At 41.4% G+C, this 22,982-nt stretch overlaps 1 long non-coding RNA gene across 7 annotated transcripts in view; it reads right to left on the minus strand.

The window, feature by feature from the left end:
- The window catches only part of LOC307186235, a 358,643-nt gene that overhangs the window by 157,995 nt on the left and 177,666 nt on the right, over nt 1–22,982 (minus strand). For all 7 annotated transcript variants that reach the window (XR_013828283.1, XR_013828284.1, XR_013828285.1 and 4 more), the window contains one exon: nt 7,917–8,018. This is a non-coding gene — a long non-coding RNA (uncharacterized lncRNA). The remainder of the gene's footprint in view (nt 1–7,916; nt 8,019–22,982) is intronic.

Raw genomic sequence — 22,982 nt, forward strand, 5'->3', positions numbered from 1 at the left:
CCAGGGAGCAGAATAAAGAAAAAAGAATGAAAAGAATTGAGGACAGTCTCAGAGACCTCCGGAACAGCTTCAAACGTACCACATTGAATTTTAGGGGTTGCAGAAGAAAAAGAGAAAAAGAAAGGATCTGAAAAAATATTTGAAGACATTATAGATGAACACATCCCTAACATGGGAAAGGAAATAGCCAATCAAGTCCAAGAAGCACTGAGAGTACCATACAGGATAAACCCAAAGAGAAACATGCAGAGACACATAGTAATCAAATGACCAAAAATTAAATACAAAGAAAAAATATTAAGAGCAGCAAGGAAAAAGCAACAAATAACATATAAGGGAATCCGATAAGGTTAACAGCTGATTTTTCAGCAGAAACTCTGCAAGCCAGAAGGGAGTGGCAAGACATATTTAAAGTGATGAAAGGCAAAAACATACAAAAAGATTATTCTACCCAGCAAGGACCTCATTCAGATTCGATGGAGAAATTAAAACCTTTACAGATAAGCAGAAGTTAAGAAAACTCAGAACCACCAAAACATCTTTACAACAAATGATAAAGGAACTTCTCTAGGCAGGAAACACAAAAGAAGGAAAAGACCTACAATAACAAACTCCCCAAAATTAACAAAATGGTAATAGGAACATACATATCGATAATTACCTTAAATGTAAATGGATTAAATGCTCCAACCAAAAGATATAGACTGGTTGAATGGATACAAAAACAAGACCTGTATATATGCTGTCTACAAGAGACCCACTTCAGAACTAGGGACACATACAGACTGAAAGTGAGGGGATGGAAAAAGATATTCCATGCAAATGGAAATCAAAAGAAAGCTGCAGTAGCAATTCTCATATCAGACCAAATAGACTTTAAAATAAAGACTATTATAAGAGACAAAGAAGGACACTACATAATATCAAGGGATTAATCCAAGGAGAAGATATAACAATTGTAAATATTTATGCACCCAACATAGGAGCACCTCAATACATAAGGCAAATGCTAACAGCCATCAAAGGGGAAATCGACAGTAACACAATAATAGTAGGGGACTTTAACATCTCACTTTCACCAATAGACAGATCATTCAAAATGAAAATAAAAAAGGAAACACAAGCTTTAAATGACACATCAGACAAAATGGACTTAATTGATATTTATAGGATATTCCATTCAAAAGATGATACAAACAGATGGAGAGATATACTATGTTCTTGGATTGGAAGAATGAACATTGTGAAAATGACTCTACTACCCAAAGCAACCTACAGACTCAATGCAATCCGTATCAAACTACCAATCGCATTTTCCAAAGAACTAGAACAAAAAATATCACAATTTGTATGAAAACACAAAAGACCCCAAATAGCCAATACAATCTTGAGGAAGAAAAACAGAGCTGGAGGAATCAGGCTCCCTGACTTCTGACTACACTACAAAGCTACAGTAATCAAGACAGTATGGTAGTGGCACAAAAAAAGAAATACAGGTCCATGGAACAGGATAGAAAGCCCAGAGATAAACCCACGCACATACGGTCACCTTATCTTTGATAAAGGAGGCAAGAATATACAATGGAGGAAAGACAGCCTCTTCAATAAGTGGTGCTGGGAAAACTGGACAGCTACATGTAAAAGAATGAAATTAGAACACTTCCTAACACCATGCACAAAAATAAACTCAAAATGGATTAAAAATCTAAATGTAAAGCCAGACACCATCAAACTCTTAGAGGAAAACATAGGCAGAACACTCTATACATAAATCACAGCAAGATCCTTTTAGACCCACCTCCTAGAGAAATGGAAACAAAAACAAAAATAAACAAATGGGACCTAATGAAACTTAAAAGCTTTTACACAGCAAAGGAAACCATAAACAAGACAAAAAGACAACCCTCAGAATGGGAGAAATATTTGCAAACGAAGCAACTGACAAAGGATTAATGTCCAAAATACACAAGCAGCTCATGCAGCTCAATATCAAAAAAACAAACAACCCAATCCCAAAATGGGCAGAAGACCTAAATCGACATTTCTCCAAAGAAGATATACAGATTGCCAACAAACACATGAAAGAATGCTCAACATCACTAACCATTAGAGAAATGCAAATCAATTCCACAATGAGGTATCACCTCACACCAGTCAGAATGGCCATCATCAGAATATCTACAAACAATAAATGCTGGAGAGGGTGTGGAGAAAAGGGAACCCTCTTGCACTGTTAGTAGGAATGTAAATTGATACAGCCTTTATGGAGAACAGAGAAGGTTCCTTAAAAAACTAAAAATAGAACTACCACATGACCCTGCAATCCCAGTACTGGGCATATACCCTGACAAAACCATAATTCAAAAAGTGTTGTGTACCACAATATTCATTGCAGCACTATTTACAATAGCCAGGACATGGAAGCAACCTAAGTGTCCACTGATAGATGAATGGATGAAGAAGATGTGGCACATATATACAATGGAATATTAGCCATAAAAAGAAACGAAATTGAGTTATTTGTAGTGTAGTGGATGGACCTAGAGTCTGTCATACAGAGAGAAGTGAGTCAGAAAGAGACAAATACCATATGCTAACGCATATATATGGCATCTAAGAAAAAAAATGGTTCTGATGAACATAGGGGCAGGACATGAGTAAAGACACAGACGTAGAAAGTGGACTTGAGGGCACGGGGAGGGGGAAGGGTAAGCTGGGACAAAGTAAGAGAGTAGCATTGACATATATACACTACCAAATGTAAAATAGATAGCTAGTGGGAAGCAGCTGCATGGCAAAGGGAGATCAGCTCGGTGCTCTGTGACCACCTAGAGGGGTGGGATAAGGAGGGTGGGAAGGAGACATAAGAGGGAGGGGATATGGGGATATACATATTCATATAGCTGATTCACTTTGTTATACAGCAGAAACTACACAACACTGTAAAGCAATTATACTCCAATAAAGATGTTAACAAAAAAGTGGGGTATCCTATTCCAAATCCATAAATTAAAATTGTCTTTAGAGAAATGTGGAAAACATAACTTTAAGATGCTTAGTGAACATTACTTGCCCATGAGCAGCCAGCTCTTACTACAATTTTTTATCCTTTGCTCTTATAAAATACTTAGATGTACATTTAACTTACAGCAGTTTCCAATTATTTGTATTTCTGCAAAAGCATACAGAATGAAAGACAATTTTCAAAGCCAAGAACATGAAATACACACAGTTCAGTTTAAATGGAGATGGCCCTTTTTCTTCATCTCTGTGGATAAATAAATGTATAAATACGGGGAGGAAATACACTGGCCATAAGGGGGAGAAAGTAAAAGCCATTTGGGGAAATTGCTGGGAAAAATATGTCACTAAAAGAAAAGTTTTAATAATTCACAAAACTTCTTTTCAGAATGTGAACATCTCTCATGATTTTAACATACCTTCTCAGTTAATTCAGACTGGTCCCCAAGTTTAATTGTGCCTTTATCAGCCTTTTCTATGGGTGATTATTTTAAAAATCATTAAAATATATCTGGCTTGTGAAATCTTACAGAAATTACAAAAGGATGGAAGTCAAGTGAAAATGTATTGGAAACAGACTAGAATAAGTGACAGAGGACACCTAATGGTGCTCAAGATTAGTGCCATATTCTTCTGTAGCACAAGCTTTGTGTCTCACAATTAATTACACAAGAGAAGTTCACTAGAAGACATTGTCAGGTGCCTGCTCTCTAGGTCACTTTCAACTGGGCCACAGGTGCCACAAACAGAGAAGCCAACTAAGAAAAATGCTATTACTTGATTTCCATATAAGAACTTGTCCCAAACTCTTATATATCAGCTGATAGATAGCAAAACTGTACTATAACCATTAAACTTGCCAAGAGACTAGATCTCAATTTTTCCCATCGCTAGAAGAAATGATAATACGTGACACGACAGAGCGCTATATAATGCTACAGTGGCAACCATATTGCAATGTAAATGTATCAAATCAGTATACTGTATACCTTAAGCTTACGCATTACACTTCAATTCTATCTAAATACATACATACATACATACATTTTTTAAATGTGTAGTCTGGCTAGGAAGTTGTGTAACCTGTGATCACACAGTAGAAAATCCTATAACAAACAAACAAAACTTGCCCCTTTTTAAGAGCTAGATTAACGTCAACTATTTTTAAAATGACAAATGCACTCAGGAATTTCATAAAACAATGCTATCATTGTCATTATATGTTATCATTGTGCCTATTATGAACCAATCATTGTGCGAGGTACTGGGAATACAGAATGAGTGGACACAGCCCAGGTTCGAGAAGGCAGAAGAAGTAGACATGTAAAAAGAAAGGTGATACGAAGTTTTAGGGTTCCTGAAACAGAAGAATGTATGGTGAAAACAGAGGAAGGGGCCATCGGTTTTACTTGTTGGGGAAATGAAGTCAGCAGATGCTTCAGCAGAGGACGTAAGACTTTTGGTTGTTATCCTAGCGCCATGTATTGCATGGTCAGCCTCGTTGGACACCTCCTCTGCTGATGGAACAGGGAAGAAGGGATGTATTGTTACTCCTCGTTCTGGCTGCTTTAGCCTTGCTGTCTGACCGTGGAGACTTGTCATTAAGTTTTCTAGGCCACCTTAAAACTAATTTAGCAAATGTTTATGCTCTTCCAAATGCATAGAAAAACTAGATTAAAATATTTTTTAAGCCCATACATTTGGAAATGGAAAAAATGGGAGTCTGGGATCCAGACAAATAGGGATCGTGCCCCATGTCTGCCAGTAACAGTCATGAGTTTTGGTGAAATTGTTGAAACTCACTCTGTTTTCTTTTCTGTCAAATGAGGGTTTGGGACATGGTGCTGCCTCAAGTCCCTTTTCTAATTCTAAGCATTAAATCTTTCTCTCTCTCTCTCTCTCTCTCTCTCTCTCTCTCTCTCTCTCTCTCTCTCTCTCACACACACACACACACACACACACACACAATCTAACACATCTGTAATAATTTTCAAATATTCCCACAAATCCTTTTTCAGTCCTCCTCTGAAAAGGTAGAGCCAAATTCTTCTCCCCTTGAGTATGGGCCAGACTTAGGGACTGACTCCTAACAAGTAGAATGTGGCGGGAGTGACAATGACTGATCTCCCAGATTAGGTCATAAAAGGCATGGTAGCTTTTGCCTGGCCCTCTCTTAGATTACTCATTCTGGGGGAAGCCAACTGCGTGTCATGAAACACTGAAGCAGACCTCTGAAAGGCCCATAGGGCAAGGAACTGAGGCCTCCAGCCAACAGCCATGTGAGTGAGCCATCTTAGAAGATCCGCTCTCCCCAGTCAAGCACTGAGATGACTGCAGCCTCATTAGAGACCCTGAACCAGAGCCATCCAGGTAAGCTGCACCAGAATTCTTGACCCATGGAAACTTTGAAATAATAAACATTGTTACTTTAAACCTTGAAAGTTTGTGGTAATTAGCAGTAGATTACTAATACTCCATCTCCCAAGCCATCTCTTTCTTGGCTCAGAACTTCTGGCATTCAAACCTCAGTGGACAATAATGTAGATGCAGAATTATTGTTTTCTCTTTAAAGGTCTGAGCATTTATTTTTCTACCTCCATCCCTGCCACAAGATGATAATCTTAATACTCACCCTCTCTCTCTAGGTCTTTCTTTCTCTAACAGTGCTATTGCTAAAAGGCCCAGTTGCCATTTGTAGTTTGTATAGCTCTTTTATCTAGTATGTTCAGTCTTCACAGTTTAAGAAAGCAAATTTGGACAATTATAGAGCATCATCTCCTCACTATTTCTTTAGCTCTTTTCTGCCATTTCATCCAAGGTGCACACTCTCCTCCAAGCCAGGATAAACTCTCATCCTTCCCTAGATGCTTTCACTTACTGCAACTCCTGGTCAGCAGGCCTCACTCAAGAATTCAGAACATAAGGCAAAAGGCTCAGGTTATTTTTCACATTTTTTACATGGACACAGGGATTCTTTTCGACACACCAGGACATAGAGTCTCCCAAGGTAATTATAAACACTACATTTTTTTAATGACCCCAGGTTGCAAGGTAAAAATGGGGCAGTGGAAAGAATATCAACTATGTAACCAATGGTGCTATGACTGAATCACAACCCTGCTACTCACTTGCTCTCTGACTGCGAACAATTTATTAAACTGCTCTGAGCTTAAATTTCTTCACCAAGAAAATGAGAGCACTGATAGCTGCTTCACGGAATGGTTATAAGAATCTAGGAATACGCTGAATGTGAAAAGTCCTTTATCAAGTATTATATACATTGCAGTTGTTATTTTTTTATTATGTTGAGCCACCCATGACACCTACAAATCACTTAAAAATTGGCCAAATTCCAAGATCTCAGAGACTTGTAACATCGCCAAATTTATTTCTGCTTTCAATCCAATGGAAGTGCAGAATGGCATAGGAAAGGAAGCCAGAAAGCTGGATTTCAGGGTGCCCAGCTGGCATAACCATGGCCAAGTTGCTCAGATGGGGTAAATGAGTTAGGGAATTTTAAGATATCTTCTTGGATGCTAGGAAGTATTAAATAATACTCGTGGTCTGATGGAGAAGGAAGAATTTTAAAAGTAAGAAAAATAATTAGCATATTTTTACCTACTGTATTAAGAGAAAATTTTTACTTTGCATTCATTTCATTTGAAACAGTAAGCATGAAAATGTTCTTATCTGTTTTGATAAATCACCAGATGGTGTCTAAGGATTCATTTTCTTTGTAGTTTAATGCAATTGAAATGAGTTTGCTAGTCACCTCTTCAAACCTACAGTGCTTTAAAATCAATCATTTAGAATATGAAGATCCTAGTGAAGCTGTTAAACTCTATGACTTTTAAATGTTAAAATCACCAAAGCGCCTTTAATTCTACTGGTAATGACATATAAATCCTTTTATACTGGATATTAAATATTCATATTAAATCATAATAAATATTCATGCTGAACCATAACCCACCTGATATTGTAAATGGTTGTTTAGGTTGTCATTTATGTACCACTGTCAGATCTGACAGGCTAATGCTTATAACTTATTAAGCAATATGTCACAAGAAAATGTCCAATTCCACACTATTTCCATATTGGTATCAATGGATGTTGCCAGGGCATGGTGGAGTATAAATTATTTTTCAATTTAAACATGAGGCTATCACAATAAAATGCCGTGGCTAAGAAAGTCATTAGCATTCACTATAGAACAAGCTTGTCACACGTAATACACACACACACACAAATAGAATATTTGGTATTATAGACAAAAAAGAAATAAAGAAATAAAAAGAAGTAAACATCAAAGCAGAAGGGCCTCTGATTTATAGCAAGCACAGTGGGGATGAGTAGAAGTCTTGCAATGAGATGCAAAGGGAAAGGTTAGCTCTTTGTAAGAAGCCAAATACCTTCCTTTTATCTACAAGGGAGCACAGTTCAAAGCCAGGTCAGCCAGGGAAACTTGGAACTTAAGGGAATTAGAAAACAGAGATCTTTTGGAAAACGTTATTGCTTCCAATGGATGACTACGTGACTAATAAAAATGGAAGGTCTCATTAATTTTATTTAACTGTTAATCACCAGATGTTGCCAGCCATATGGAAAGAAATGTAATGTTTCAGAGCTGTGATGTATGTGTGGTATGGGGGAGGAATGAGGGACGGGATGTGTGTTTGTGATGGTGTGTGTGTTCGTGTGTGTGTAAGTACCATACAAACAGATATTTAGATGCTCCTAAAAAATATTTGTTTTATCAGGTCTTTTAGTTCAACAGTAAAGAAAGAAGCACTGATATTTGTGGTAATGTCACCTTAACACCATATGATATCTTTTACTTTATAACGTATTTCCACAGGTACTACTTTATCTGGTTTTTACGACAATGCACTTACTTTTTACAGAAGAAACTCGGGTCCAGAGAGCACAGAGTCGCAAAGTTCGTAAGTGGCAAGACCAGGACTTGAACCCAGGAGATCTGCACTCTCCACCAAAGTCTAAAAGAAAAGGTGGAGAAAAGGCATAAGACTGAAGCAGTTTCCCTGGTGCCTTAGAAAACTATGGTGGGTTATTTCTTACCACCTCTCATTTAAATTATTCAGCTCCTTCATCTTGTCCCACTGTTGTGACAACAGTTAAAGATATGGCTCCTTCATTCACTCAACAAAAATTTCTGGTACCTACTGTATGTCTAGAAATGTGGTAGGTACTGCAAATATGTCTCTGAATAAAACTCCATGTCTGGTTTTGGGTTGCATTTGCTTACAATCTACTAAAGGAGAGAGTCAAATACTTTTGGCATTACTACCCCAGAGGGTGTTCAGAATTCCTCCATCTCTTCCCAAAGATGCACCAGAAGCCAAGGCAATACTCTAGAGGGTTTGGGTAGCATGGGGATAAACAGTCTGTGATGTGCTGGGTTTAAAACTCAAAGTTTACATGTAGGTTCATATTCACATTCTCTCGTTTTCTTCATCCTCCCCTCACTTTTTTTTTTCCTTCTTTCTCTTTTACTCTTTCCAAATATTAATCAACACCACTATTCTACCTCATGTGACCAAACTGAGTACATGTTCAGTGATCAGGACTTTAGAAGATGAAGTCCCCACCAACAGTGAAGCTTCCTCTTTAGGGAGGCCTCTAGTGGTGATACCTGCAACTGCGAGGAATTTGACAGTGTTTCTTGCAGAATAAGTCAAGGTCTCATACTGATGAGGCTTGAGATTCCTTGCTAAGTCTGAATCTGGATTGTTTAGGAATGCCAAACTGTAGGGACAGCTGCATATATGGGTGAAGTTCCAGAGAGTACACAGAAATCTCAGCTTAGAATCTCAATAAGAAAGAGTCCAATATGTTTATTAACAATAACCCAACCTGATTTCATAAGTCAATCCTCACCTGGCCAGTCTGGTTTGAAAGTGAACCTCAATTATTTTAGTGCAATGACCCTCATGGTTTTATCATCAACAAGGCATTCTGGAGACCCTTCCAATTGTAAAGCATCTATGCCAGTTACCATGGAGATTTCCATGGTACCCCTGTCTCCCAAATTCTGCAAGTCTACTGCTCTCATTCCTGTGTAGAGCAAAGGATTCTTTGGGAAATCACACAGCCATTCCTCTCCCTACCAGCTACATGGGGGTCCCAAAAAGGAGCAAGGCATGTATGTGTGCCATTCGAGAAGCCCAGAGATTTCACCATCTCCCCATCTCAGAGAATCACTCTTTTCCTGAAGGAGATTCTTATTCCTCCAAGGTTCTCTTGCTCACCTTCAGAGAAGACCTACCACAATCTCCTCAGAGGGATTAGACTAAAAAAAAAAAGTCAAGGTATGATATGTCTTGCCTTTTTGCATGTAAATTCTGTTTTCTACCATGCCACAAACCTCCCATTGGCCAAAGAGTCTGACGGTTTTTTGAAGGCAGAGGATGGGAATAAGGAAATATAAGAAAAACTATGAATTACTATGTCAAAAATTATTCTACCTCACTAGTCTTAGCAAAGATAGAGTTGGACAGTCAGAGTTTTGCACTTCAAGATGCTAGTGCGTCACGGTCTTGATGGGCTATAAACTGCATGGTGTGAGATCTGGTTTTGATTGGGGAAAGCAGTCCCCCTCAAAGGTCACAGGCAGATTTTAGGCTGGTGGTGGTGCTGGTTGTTGGAGGGTCAAAGTTTCCTTGCCTCAGACCAAAGTGTTTTCCCTGCATATTTTGGTTTCATCTAGAGCTGAGATCCAAGTCCAAGTTCAGAGGGTCACTCAGGCCATTGCATGGCAAAACAGGTAGCCACAGTGAGATGTAAGCTGACATCATGATGAGAGAAGTTATTAGGACCTGGGAGATTAAGAGGCTGGGAAAAGCAAAGGTTCTGGGAAGAGTTCATGGCATAAGTCATTGCATTTCCTATGACATCTGAGGGTTCAGGCCTAGGATGTCAACAGACACAAGGATAAAAAGCCTTAGGAGGGGCTTCCCTGGTGGCGCAGTGGTTGAGAGTCCGCCTGCCGATGCGGGGGACGCGGGTTCGTGCCCTGGTCTGGGAGGATCCCACATGCCGCGGAGCGGCTGGGCCCGTGAGCCATGGCCGCTGGGCCTGCGCGTCCGGAGCCTGTGCTCCACGGCGGGAGGGGCCACAGCAGTGAGAGGCCCGCGTACCGCAAAAAAAAAAAAAAAAAAAAAAAAAAAAAAAGCCTTAGGATTCATCTGGAATTAGAAAAATAATAAGAAAAGAACATGGATTGGCAATTTCAAGGCAAAAGAAAGTCCAAAATCTTGGCTTCTCTTCCCACTTCTTCCCACCAGTGTGCAGGCCACGCCCTAAAGAGAGCCTACACATTGAGGCCCTAAAGAGAAAATTAAGCTCAGGGAAACCTAGAGATTGGAGGAAATACCACAATAAATACCTGAATTTTCCCATGAGGTAGTAGTGTTTGGATGCTGCTTTAAGAGAAAGCCATTTGTATGAGAGTGGACTTTCAAACGCCTGCCCCATGTAGGTACATCGTTAATGGGAGGTTTGTTCAAATAACGTTTAAGCTGACAGGTGGTAGACTCCAAAGAGATGGCAAAGATTGAACGATAGCCTAATGAAGCTAAAACAACAAAGCTTTGTCTTTTTTTTTTTCTCTCAGCTCTCTTTCCGTTTCCCAATTTCCTTCAAATAGTAAGAGTAGCTGGCGGTGGTGATACAGTGGTAAGCATAGCTGCCTTCCAAATAATATGCGTAAGGTTAATGTATTAGTTTGCCAGAGTAGCCATAACAAAATACCACAGATTTGGGGCTTAAACAACAAAAATTTATTTTCTCAGATTTCTGGGGGCTAGAAGTCCAAGATCAAATGCCATCAGGGCTGGTTTCTGATGAGGCCACTTTTCTTGCCATGTAAATGGCCATCTTCTCTCCGGGTCCTCACATGTTCTCTGTGCATGTGTGGAGAGAGAGAGAGCAATCTCTGATGTCTCTTCCTTTTCTTATAAAGACATCAGTGCTATCAGATTTGGGCCCCATCCTTATGACCCCAATTAACCTTAATTACCTTTCTAAAATCCTTACCTCCAAATATAGTCATATTGGGGATTAGTCCCATAGGGGATGAATTCTGGGGGAGTGGACACAATTCAGTTCCAAACACTGAACACACATTTTTATTAAAATGTTTTTAGACCTTGGGAGCATCACTTCAGCTCTGAAAATGCTATTTTCTGAAGGAAGCAGTGGTTAAGAAGTAAGCTACAAAGAAAACTCTGGTTCTGAGTTGTATGGTAACCTGTTTACCCTGCAGAATTTTAGATTTAAGATACATGAAGATATAAAATTAGACTTAATCAACACTGGAAGTGATTAAGAAGTTCCACCAATTCAACAGGAAGGTGACCCAGTGTAGATGCTAAAGAAGGAACCAAACCACACATGTGGTTGGGCTTTGGGTGGGCTGAGAAGAATAAGAGGAAATGAAGGAAGAAAGACTATTTTGTACATATTTTAAAATTCTAATTTCTGAGTGGGTCAGGAGCCATACAAGTCATTTGAAGGACTTTCATTCTGTGGGAACAAGTATTTGGTTATAATATGAAGGGGGTCTGGTGTGATTGTGCGCAGAGTGTCAGCAAATTTGAGGCTTTGAATTATTTGAGCAATGGTAATAAATAGCGTAAGGGTTGAGAGCTTGGGCTTAGGAGGCAGACTGCTTGCTTGGATTCAAATCTTGCTCTCTACTCAACAGCTTGTGTAAGATACTCAAACTCCGTGCCCCTCAGATTCTTTATCTATAAAATGGGGACCATAGTAGTAACTACTTCATAAACTTGAGGCAAAAATTCCATGAGTTACAATATGTAAAATTCCTGGACTTCTCTCTAGCAATATTAACTGTTCAATGAAGTTTAACTTCTATTACTGGTTGAATATCACGTGAGGAGACAACATCCATAATGGTGATGTGAGCAGCTCTGCAGAAACTTTTTACTACAAAACCACCATAACTGCTGAAAATTACTTTTTAAAATACCATTAAAGTGTCTCTAAATTATCCTACAGGCATATAGCAAATGAAGAAACATTCATTTAATAAAATCTATTGAATGTTGGTAAGAATGACCAGAGTGTGTAACATTTGAACCATAACCCTTTTCCCCATCCCTCCACCAAGTAGAATGGAAACTCCACTTTGCATGAATGTGGCCAAGAAGATGAGGATTGCTCTACCCAACTCTCAGTCCAGGGCTACAGTATCTCTCAAAGAGGGTCAGGCTGAACAAGACTTCACTAAAATAATCTAGCCAAATCACTAAAATATTAAACAAGCAAACAATAACAAAAAGCCTCAGAATGGAGGGATCAATTTCCAGAAATGTTACGATATATTATCTAAAAAGTCCAGTTTACAACAAAAATTAGAAGACATTCTAAGAAACAGAGAAGTGTGATCTATGAGCAGGAAAGAAAGCAGGCAACAGAATCTGCCTTTGACAGGGTCCAGATGTTCAGCTCAGCAAACAAAGACTTCAAGAAGCTACTAATATGTTCAAAGAACAAAGGAAACCATGCTTCAATAAGTAAACAAAGGTATGATGACAATATCTGATTAAACAGAGAACATCAATAAAGAGACAGAAATTATATATATATTAAACTATATATATTTATATATGTGTATAAATAAATAAATATACAAACATACATATTATATGAAAAGTATATAACCAAAGTGAAAAATTTGTTAGAGTTGCCCAGTAGTAGATTTGAGCTGGCAGAGGAAAGAACTGACAAACTTGAAGAACCATCTCAAGAAGAGAGGAAAAAAGAACAAAAAAAATTAACAGACTCACAGAATGAGAGGGCAGTATCAAATTTACCAACATTTGTGTAATGAGAGTATCAGAGGAGAGGAGAAAGTGACAAGAGCTAAAAAATATTTTGAAGAAATGATGGCTGAAAAATTACCAAGTTTGATGTAAAACATGAACCTACACATCCAAGAAGCTCAATAACCAAATACAAGAGATCCACATCCAGACAGATCATAGTGGTAATGTTGAAAAGCAAAGAGTAAATCAAAGATACAAATAGGCTGAAAGTGAAAGGATGGAAAAAGATTCAACCAACAACCAAATCAAACTGGAAGATATATACTAATACTTGACAACATAGACTTTAAAATTTTAAAAAGTTACTACAGATAAAGAAAGACATTTTATAATGATAAAGGGGTCAAATAACTAGGAAGATATAGCAATTGGACATACATATATCTATCTATCTATCTATCTATCTATATATACATACACAGAGCGTCAAAATACATGAAGCAAAAGCTGACAGAATTAAAGATGTACACAATTAATCTATAGCTGGAGACTTTAATAATGGATAGAACAATGAAGCAGAAGATGAATAAAGAAATAGATGACTTGAACAACACTATAAACCACTAGACCTAACAGACATCTATAAAACCCTCCACCCAGGAACAACAGAATATCATTCTTTTCAAGCACACGCTGAATATTCTCTAGGAGAGATCTCATGATAGGCCATAAAACAAGCCTCAATAAATTTAAAAAGTATTGAAAACATACAAAAGTATTGAAAACATACATAAAATATTGAAAACATGTTCTCTGATCAGCATGCAATGAATTTGGAAATCAACTGCTAAAGAATTTTGGAGAATTCACAACTACATGGAAATTAAACAACATACTCCTAAACAACCAATAGGTCAAAGTAGAAATCACAAGAGAACCTAGAAAGTAACTTGAGATGAATAAAAATTAACTCACAAAATGACAAAGGAAGAAAGATTACAAATCAATATACTTGCATTCCACCTTAAGACACTTGGAAAAGGAGAACAAATTACAGGCCTCCCTCTGTACAGTCCTCCCTCTGATTAAAGGTTACATTTAGTCTAATTTCTTAGAAGGGCATAGACCACCAAAAAATGACTCAAGAAATTTTTTTAAATTTATAAGATCTATAATGTGTTAAAAGATTGAATCTGTAATAAAACTTCCCCCCCAAATAAGCTCAGCTCCAGACGATTTCACTGATAAATTCTACCAAATATTTAAAGAAAAATTCTTTGCAAACTCTTCCAAACAACAGAAGAGGGAACACTTCCCTCATTCCATGATGCCAGCATTACACTGATACAAATGCCAATACCAACACCAAAGGCACTACAAGAGAAGAAAATTACAGACTAATATCTCTTATGAATATAGACACAAAATTCTTCAACTGGATACTAGCAAACTAAACCCAGCAACATATAAAAAGGATTATATAACCATGAACCAGTGGAATCTATCCAATGTTAGCTTAACATACCGAAATCAATTAACATACCATACCAGTAGAATAAAGGATAAAAACTATGCGGTCATTTCAATAGACACGGAAAAAGCATCTGACAAAATTCAACATCCCTCCATGATAAAAATAATCAACAAACTTGGAATAAAAGGAAACTTCCGCAACCTAAAGAACTCTCTCCAGTGCCTGGGATGAGCCAGGGTCAGCAGTAACATCAGGGTGGTGATGCAGACCAGGACATCTGTGGTCACTGGTCCCCCTTTTCCTCCTCCAGGGTGTTGTACAACTCTACCACCAGCACCACTATGACAATGTATGAGATTGATCATGGAGGCATCCAGGGGTCCCTTGGCCCAATTTCAGGAAGTGGCCTCATGATAGGACCGCTCTCACTAGCCAGCATGGAATTTATTTGCTGGTATCACACAAGACTGGGCTGCCAGAATGATGCTAACGTGTCCACACTGAGTGAGTCTCACTCATAGCACACACTGGACAAGTTCAGGGCTCTGAGCTACCAAAGGTCCACCATGACCTTTGGGCATGAGCCATTTGTGTGGGCCACGGGTTATCCCTCACTCTTCCATATTTCAACTGTTATTGACTTCAGGTTCCCTCTTTGGTTTACAGAACCCAAGGAAAGTGGCAGTAGATTTCCTTTACCCTGAGTGCCCTGCGCTGCTGGAATCCAGGGTAGCTGTCCCATCCTCTCTGCAGGCTTCATGCTACATATCAGGCAGTCCTCCAGGTGTGGCTACACACATCTTCTATGAAATGTTTCAGACGTTTGCCTCAAAATGCAACCAACCTTCTGATCGATGTCATCTCTTGCCTATAATCTATGTAGTGACATTGCGCTACAGTGTCCCCAGTCTCAAGCTACACCAGAAAAAGGACAAACATTTCTAGTGTAAATAAGACAGCTCTCGCTCAATCCAGAGACCCGCTGCCTACGTTTCCCACTGATGGCACAATGGGGAAGGAAGAGTTGCAGTCAACATTTAGAGAGATTACAGTCTAGGAATATTGTTATTACTATTCCCAGAGTTGTAGTGAAGACATGGTTCTACATTTATGCTATAAAATTCTGAACAGCAATTTTAACATGATCAGGAAACAAATTATTATTCACACTTTTCCAGATACCCTGGGTAGAACCTGCATGTGTGACTATCAGCAATGAAACACAGCAACAACCTTTGAGAGAGTCATTGAAAGCCAGCATTCACCAGCAGCTCTGCCGTGAGATAAAACTACTCCGAGTTCTTAACCTTCCTGTGAAGAAACTTAGCCTCCTGAGATTTTTCATAGGCTGTGAGAATTAGATCCGCAGCAGTCTGTCTAGTTAATTGTTCTGATACAGCTTATTAGAGGTGCCCCAGGGTCACAGGAAGACTGAAGGCTACCTCCCTAAGTATTTAGATTTCAAGGAGGAAGGAAGCCCAGGAACTTGGAGATATTCTTAGGCTGGAAAAGCAGAGACACAAAGAGATTTTATTTACACACCCAAGTTTGAAGTTATAATTTGGTCTTATTACTTTTCCAAGGAGGAGGACAGTTTCTTCCTTCCCCTTTCTAAGCAGAGAAGTATTATAATTTTCCTGGTCTCTCACCTATGGTGTGTCCAGCTTCTTATGTAGGACATTTGATCTGGCCCCCATTGTGTCACCCTAAGAGTAAGCACTGGGGATAGGTGTAGGGCGCGGTCAGCTAACTGCTACGCGGCAGGAAGCTGAAATAAGCTGAGTCATCCTTCCTGTGGCCACTGCGCTTGCGCTAAGTATACTAATGAGGTTTTAAAGTAGCGACCTATCCGATGCTGGCTCACAAATCGCACCATCGGCGAAAGCCAATCACAGAGCGACACATGTTCTTAATCCCTATATAAGCAGACTGCTATAGGATTGCGGGGTCTTCCTTCCATCTTTCTTCAACCAAGCTGTGCTCCAATAAAGTGTGATACGAGAAGAATCTTGCGTGTGGCGGCTCGTTATTCTGCCGGTCAGAAACGGCTCGCCGCAAGTGGTGCCGAAACCCGGGAACTTCGCGCCCTGCATGGAGGACCGATTCAGAACTCGACACACGGAGTGAACCGTCGGTGAGTAGTCCAGTCAGGTATGTTTTTAAGATAGCGCATCAGAGAATGAACAAACAGGGACTATGGTAGATAGGCCTGAAATTATGAAAAGAGAAAAAAGAAAACAAAAGGAAAAGCAAGAAACGGTGCCAGGATTATATCCAATCCTTGATGAGTTTATAAGACGTAAGTTATAAGGCATGACCGCCCCTATAGAAGCCCGCGGAAATTTAAACCGCCGAGGCTTGGGTTTTTCTCAAGGGTCACTGAGTTTATGATTACATGGAGGACCACAACACCTGTGTGGGTACCTCAGTGGCCATTGTCAAAGGAAAAGCTGGAGGCGGCATCCAAACTAGTGGATGAGCAGTTACAATTAGGGCATTTAGAACCCTCCCAGTCACCCTGGAATAATTAAGAAAAAATTAGGGAAATGGCGTAAAGATTGTTTCTTTTCTATTCCTTTGAATAGTCGAGATAAAGCCCCTTGTATGGAGTTGCTTGAACAGGCCTTAGGCGTTTTGATTAAATATTTAGGGAATGGGGGATTGTTTCTTGCTCCCGAGGGAATACAGAAGGGAGATGTTGTAAATTTTTTAGGAGCTGCTGTGTATTAGAGGGAAATCCTGATCTTAATTCCCCACGCCAATTGACCCCAGAAGCCCATCAGGCACTTCTACGACACAGGCTCAAGAGTTTCATAAGCTTCATCTACAGTCTTAAAAAAAAAAAATTTAACATTACCAGAGCTTTGGCTAGGAATATTGTGAAGAGTTGTTACTCAAAAGACTGGGGTTAACCCCAGAGGCATTCCAAGGGCTTTGCTCTTTTTTGTCAAAAAATGCAGGTGATTCATATTACAGGCTTGCCCTATAATCCACAAGGCCATGGCCGACGAAAAGCCCAAGGAAGGAGTCAAGACTGAGAACAACGATCATATTAATTTGAAGGTGGCGGGGCAGGATGGTTCTGTGGTGCAGTTTAAGATTAAGAGGCATACACCACTTAGTAAACTAATGAAAGCCTATTGTGAACGACAGGGTTTGTCAATGAGGCAGATCAGCTTAAAGAACTCTTAATAAAACAAAAAGGGGGAATCGCAGAGAACTGTACCCCTAGACAGAGACTTTCACTTGCCTTATTTACCATAAATTTTTTACATTTAAATGATGCCAATCAATGGAAGGGCCCGGATCGTGTTATTACTCGATCCAGGGGATCTCTTTGTGTCTCCCCACAGGATCAAGATCCGATCTGGGTGCCATCAAGACTGACGAGAATTGTTGAAGAAAACTTCGGAGAAGATGCTGAGCTGGATGTTCCTGATGATTCTTAATCGAAGTCTTTGTATTAGTTGGAATTCCACAAAGGATTATTCAAATTGTGCAACTGAGTGCTGCCGGGCTGGAGCCCGTTGCCTTTGGAGATTTTGCCTCTTGGCTCTCTTCTGCCTTTTCCTCCTTTGGGGAGTGGGTGGGGGTAGGAATCTTTGGAGTCTGCTGTGTATTTGGGATTATGCTGTGTCTCTGGTTGGTCTGTCGTGTGCGCATCAGGGCACATCGAGATAGGGTCCTGCTCACTCAGGCACTTCTGGCTATTAAGGAAGGAGATTCTCCCGCAGCCTGGCTCTCCGCCCTGAATAATTCGAAATGATTGCCCTTGCACAGAGAGGCCTTGTCGCCATTGCACCTCTATAGGGAGTCATCCATTGTCCTGATTGCCCTTGCACAGAGAGGCCTTGTTGCCATTGCACCTCTATAGGGAGTCATTCATTCATTGTCCTGATTGCCCTTGCACAGAGAGGCCTTGTTGCCATTGCACCTCTATAGGGAGTCATCCATTGTCCTGATTGCCCTTGCACAGAGAGGCCTTGTTGCCATTGCACCTCTATAGGGAGTCATTCATTGTCCTGATTGCCCTTGCACAGAGAGGCCTTGTCGCCATCGCACCTCTATAGGGAATCAGCCATTATTCTGAGGCAGCCCTTGCACCCTGCAGCCCTTGTTGGCATTGCACGCAGGAAGGTGTCTCAGACATGCCAACAGAAAACTGCCCTCGTACGGGCTATGTTCTGCTTGGTGTTCTAATAAATAAAAAAGGGGGAGATGTAGGGCGCGGTCAGCTAACTGCTACGCGGCAGGAAGCTGAAATAAGCTGAGTCATCCTTCCTGTGGCCACTGCGCTTGCGCTAAGTATACTAATGAGGTTTTAAAGTAGCGACCTATCCGATGCTGGCTCACAAATCGCACCATCGGCGAAAGCCAATCACAGAGCGACACATGTTCTTAATCCCTATATAAGCAGACTGCTATAGGATTGCGGGGTCTTCCTTCCATCTTTCTTCAACCAAGCTGTGCTCCAATAAAGTGTGATACGAGAAGAATCTTGCGTGTGGCGGCTCGTTATTCTGCTGGTCGGAAACGGCTCGCCGCAGATAGGGACCAGAGACTTCTTCACCTGTACCACAAATGCCCCTAAAAATAGTGTGCCAGGTAAATGATAAGGAGAAAAGCAATGCAGTGTGGAGGATAAGCATTGTAGTGAGAGGATTACGACTTTAAATAAAGTATGCAGGGAGTTAACATCTGAGTGAAGACCTGAAGGAGGTGGGAGGCCCAGTCATTCCTACAACTGAGGGCAAAACACCCCAAACTCAGGGAAAATGAGAGCAAATGCTCTGAAGCTGGGCATATCTGGCATTCCTTGAGGAAAGCAAGGAGATCAGTGTGGTTGGCAAAGAAAAGAAGGAAGAGTAGAACGGTAGGAGAAGGGACCAGAAAGGTATCTGGGACTAGACCTCCTAGGGCCTGTAGGCCACCCTATTCAGATTCAGAAGGAGTAGTATTGACTATTTATGGAAGTCATAAGGATTCTCTCCATCAAATTATTGCAACCAAACCAAAAACAGGATGATTTTTTTTCAGTAATGGATTATTCCAAATTAATTCAAAATAAAAGTAATAGCTTGGGAAGAAATGTATGTATGTATGTATGTATGGCTATGCCGCGAAGCTTGTGGGATCTTAGTTCCCTGCCCAGGAATCAAACCCGGGCCCTTGGCAGTGAAAGCACCAAGTCCAAGGGAAGTTTTCGAGTATAATTTCTTCAAATATTTTCTCAGTCCCTTTTTTTCGCTTCTCCTCCGGGACCCCTATAATTCAAATGTGGGTGCGTTTAACATCATCCCAGAGGTCTCAATTCTTTTCATTCTTTTTTCTTTATTCCTCAATTTTTATTTTTCTTTATTTTCTCTATTTTTCTTTATTCCTCAATTCTTTTCATTCTTTTTTCTTTATTCTGCTCTGTGGAAGTTATTTCCACTATATATATATATATATATATATATATATATATATATATATATATATATTTTTTTTTTTTTTTTTTTTTTTGTGGTACGCGGGCGTCTCACTGCTGTGGCCTCTCCCGTTGCAGAGCACAGGCTCCGGATGTGCAGGCCCAGCGGCCATGGCTCACGGGCCCAGTCACTCCACGGCATGTGGGATCTTCCCGGACCGGGGCACGAACCCGTGTCCCCCGCATTGGCAGGCGGACTCTCAGCCACTGCGCCACCAGGGAAGCCCTATTTCCACTATTTTATCTTCCAGGTTACTTATCCTTTCTTCTGCTTCAGTTATTCTGCTATTGATTCCTTCTCGAGAATTTTTAATTTCATTTATTGTGTTGTTCATCATTGATAGTTTGTTCTTTAGTTCTTCTAGGACATTGTTAAATGTTTTTTATTTTCTCCACTCTATTTCCAAGTTTTGGACATCTTTACTATCATTACTCTGAATTCTTTTTCAGGTACGCTGCCTATTTCCTCTTCATTTGTTTGGTCTGGTAGGTTTTTACCTTGCTCCCTTATCTGCTGCATATTTCTCTGTCTTCTCATTTTGCTTAGCTTACTGTGTTTGGGGTCTCCTTTTTGCAGGCTGCATGTGCATAGTTCCCATCGTTTTTGACGTCTGCCCCCAGTGGGTAAGGTTGGTTCAGTGAGTTGTGTTGGATTCCTGGTGGAGGGGACCGGTGCCTATGTTCTGGTGGGTGAGTCTGGATCTTGTCTTTCTGGTGGGCAGGGCTGCATCCAGTGGTGTGTTTTGGGGTGTCTGTGACCTTATTATGATTTTAGGCAGCCTCTCTGCTAATGGGTGGGGTTGTGTTCCTGTCCTGCTAGTTGTTTGGCATGGTGTGTCCAGCACTTGAGCTTGCTGGCCATTGCGTGGAGCTGGGTCTTACTGTTGAGACAGAGATCTCTGGGAGAGCTCTTGCCAATTGATATTACAGGGGGCCAGACATAATTGATATTATGTCTCTGGTAGTCCAATATCCTGAACTCGGCTGTCTCACCTCAGAGGCTCAGACCTGACAGCCAGCTGGAGCACCAAGACTCTGTCAGCCACATGGCTCAGAATAAAAGGGAGAAAAAATAATAATAAAATAAAATAATTAAAATTAAAAAAATTTTTAAATTATTAAAATAAAATAGAAAAAAAGAAGATAGCAACCAAACCAGTAAACAAATCCACCAATGATAACAAGCACTAAAAACTATACTACGATAAACATGAAAAATCAGACACACGTCAGTTGCAGACAGCAAACCCCACGTCTACAGTTGCTCCCAAAGCCACCACTTCAGTTTTGGGTTGATTCATCGTCTATTCAGGTATTCCACAGATGCAGGGTGACTCAGGTTGATGGTGGGGACTTAATCCGCTGCTCCTGAGGCTGCTGGGAGAGATTTCCCTTTCTCTTCTTTGTTTGCACAGCTGCCGGGGTTCAGCTTTGGTTTTGGCCCCGCCTCTGCGTGTAGGTTGCCCTCAGGCTTCTGCTCCAGACAGGAGGGGTTTAAAGGAGCGTCTGATTAGGGGGCTCTGGCTCACTCAGGCCGGGGGGAGGGAGGGGCGCGGATGTAGGGCGAGCCTGCGGCGGCAGAGGCCAGCGTGACGTTGCACCAGCCTGAGGCGCGCCGTGCGTTCTCCCGGGGAAGTTGTCCCTGGATCACAGGACCCTGGCAGTGGCGGGCTGCACAGGCTCCCGGAGAGGGGGTGTGGATAGTGACCTGTGCTCACACACAGGCTTCTTGGTGGCGGCAGCAGCAGCCTTAGCGTCTCATGCCTGTCTCTGGGGTCTGAGTTGACAGCCGCGGCTCATGCCCGTCTCTGGAGCTCGTTTAGGCAGTGCTCTGAATCCCCTCTCCTCATGCACCCCAAAACAATGGTCTCTTGCCTCTTCGGCAGGTCCAGACTTTTCCCCGGACTCCCTCCCAACTAGCTGTGGCGCACTAGCCCCCTTCAGGCTGTGTTCAAGCCGCCAACCCCAGTCCTCTCCCAGGGATCTGACCTCCGAAGCCCGAGCCTCAGCTCCCAGCCCCGCCCGCCCCGGCGGGTGAGCAGACAAGCCTCTCGGGCTGGTGAGTGCTGGTCGGCACCGATCCTCTGTGCGGGAATCTCTCCGCTTTGCCCTCCGCACCCCTGTTGCTGTGCTCTCCTCCGCAGCTCCGAAGCCTTCCCCCTCCGCCACCCGCAGTCTCCGCCCACGAAGGGGCTCCTAGTGTGTGGAAACCTTTCCTCCTTCACAGCTCCTTCCCACTGGTGCAGGTCCCGTCCCTATTCTTTTGTCTCTGTTTATTCTTTTTTCTTTTGCCCTACCCAGGTACGTGGGGAGTTTCTTGCCTTTTGGGAAGTCTGAGGTCCTCTGCCAGCGTTCAGTAGGTGTTCTGTAGGAGCTGTTCCACGTGTAGATCTATTTTTGATGTATCTGTGGGGAGGAAGGTGATATCTCCGCGTCTTACTCCTCTGCCATCTTGAAGGTCCCTCCCCATATTTCTCCAAGGCAGAACAAAAGGCTTAAAATCAGAGCATTTTTCCCCCCATCTCTTTTATCTTGGCAGTTCAGGATACTTCCCCTCCAGTCAGAATGAATCATTCAGGCCTCCGCGCTCCCCAGCATTTTGCTCAAACTGTTAATACTGCACTTGTCACATTGCGTTACTGTCAGAGTTTTCCTGCTTCTTTTCTTGGCAGGATCATGAGCAGCTCTAAGGCCTCTCATTCTCCTTATCACCACTAGCACCTAACATGCTACCTAGCTCACAGTGGGCGCTCCATAGCCGCAGAGTTCACTTGAGCTGGCCCAGAAAGAAACAGATATGGTCAGCTCCTTTCGATAGATATCCGTCAATTAAAAGAGGGCTGCAGGGCTTCCCTGGTGGCGCAGTGGTTGAGAGTCCGCCTGCCGATGCAGGGAACACGGGTTCGTGCCTCGGTCCGGGAAGATCCCACATACCGCGGAACGGCTGGGCCCGTGAGCCATGGCCGCTGAGCCTGCGCATCCGGAGCCTGTGCTCCGCAACGGGAGAGGCCACAACAGTGAGAGGCCCGCGTACCGCAAAGAAAGAAAAAAAAAGGGCTGCATTTTGGAAAGCTAACAATAAATTACTTTTCTAGGCCACAAAAATATTTAAACAGTTCCTTCTATAATAAAATTCAAGTCACATAACAAATGCAACAAAAGAAGGAAAAGATGGAACCGTGAGATTTTGCCAAGGAGGTATAGAGAT

The sequence above is a fragment of the Stenella coeruleoalba genome, assembly GCF_951394435.1.
Source record: "Stenella coeruleoalba genome assembly, chromosome: 4".
NCBI classification, from domain to species: domain Eukaryota; kingdom Metazoa; phylum Chordata; class Mammalia; order Artiodactyla; family Delphinidae; genus Stenella; species Stenella coeruleoalba.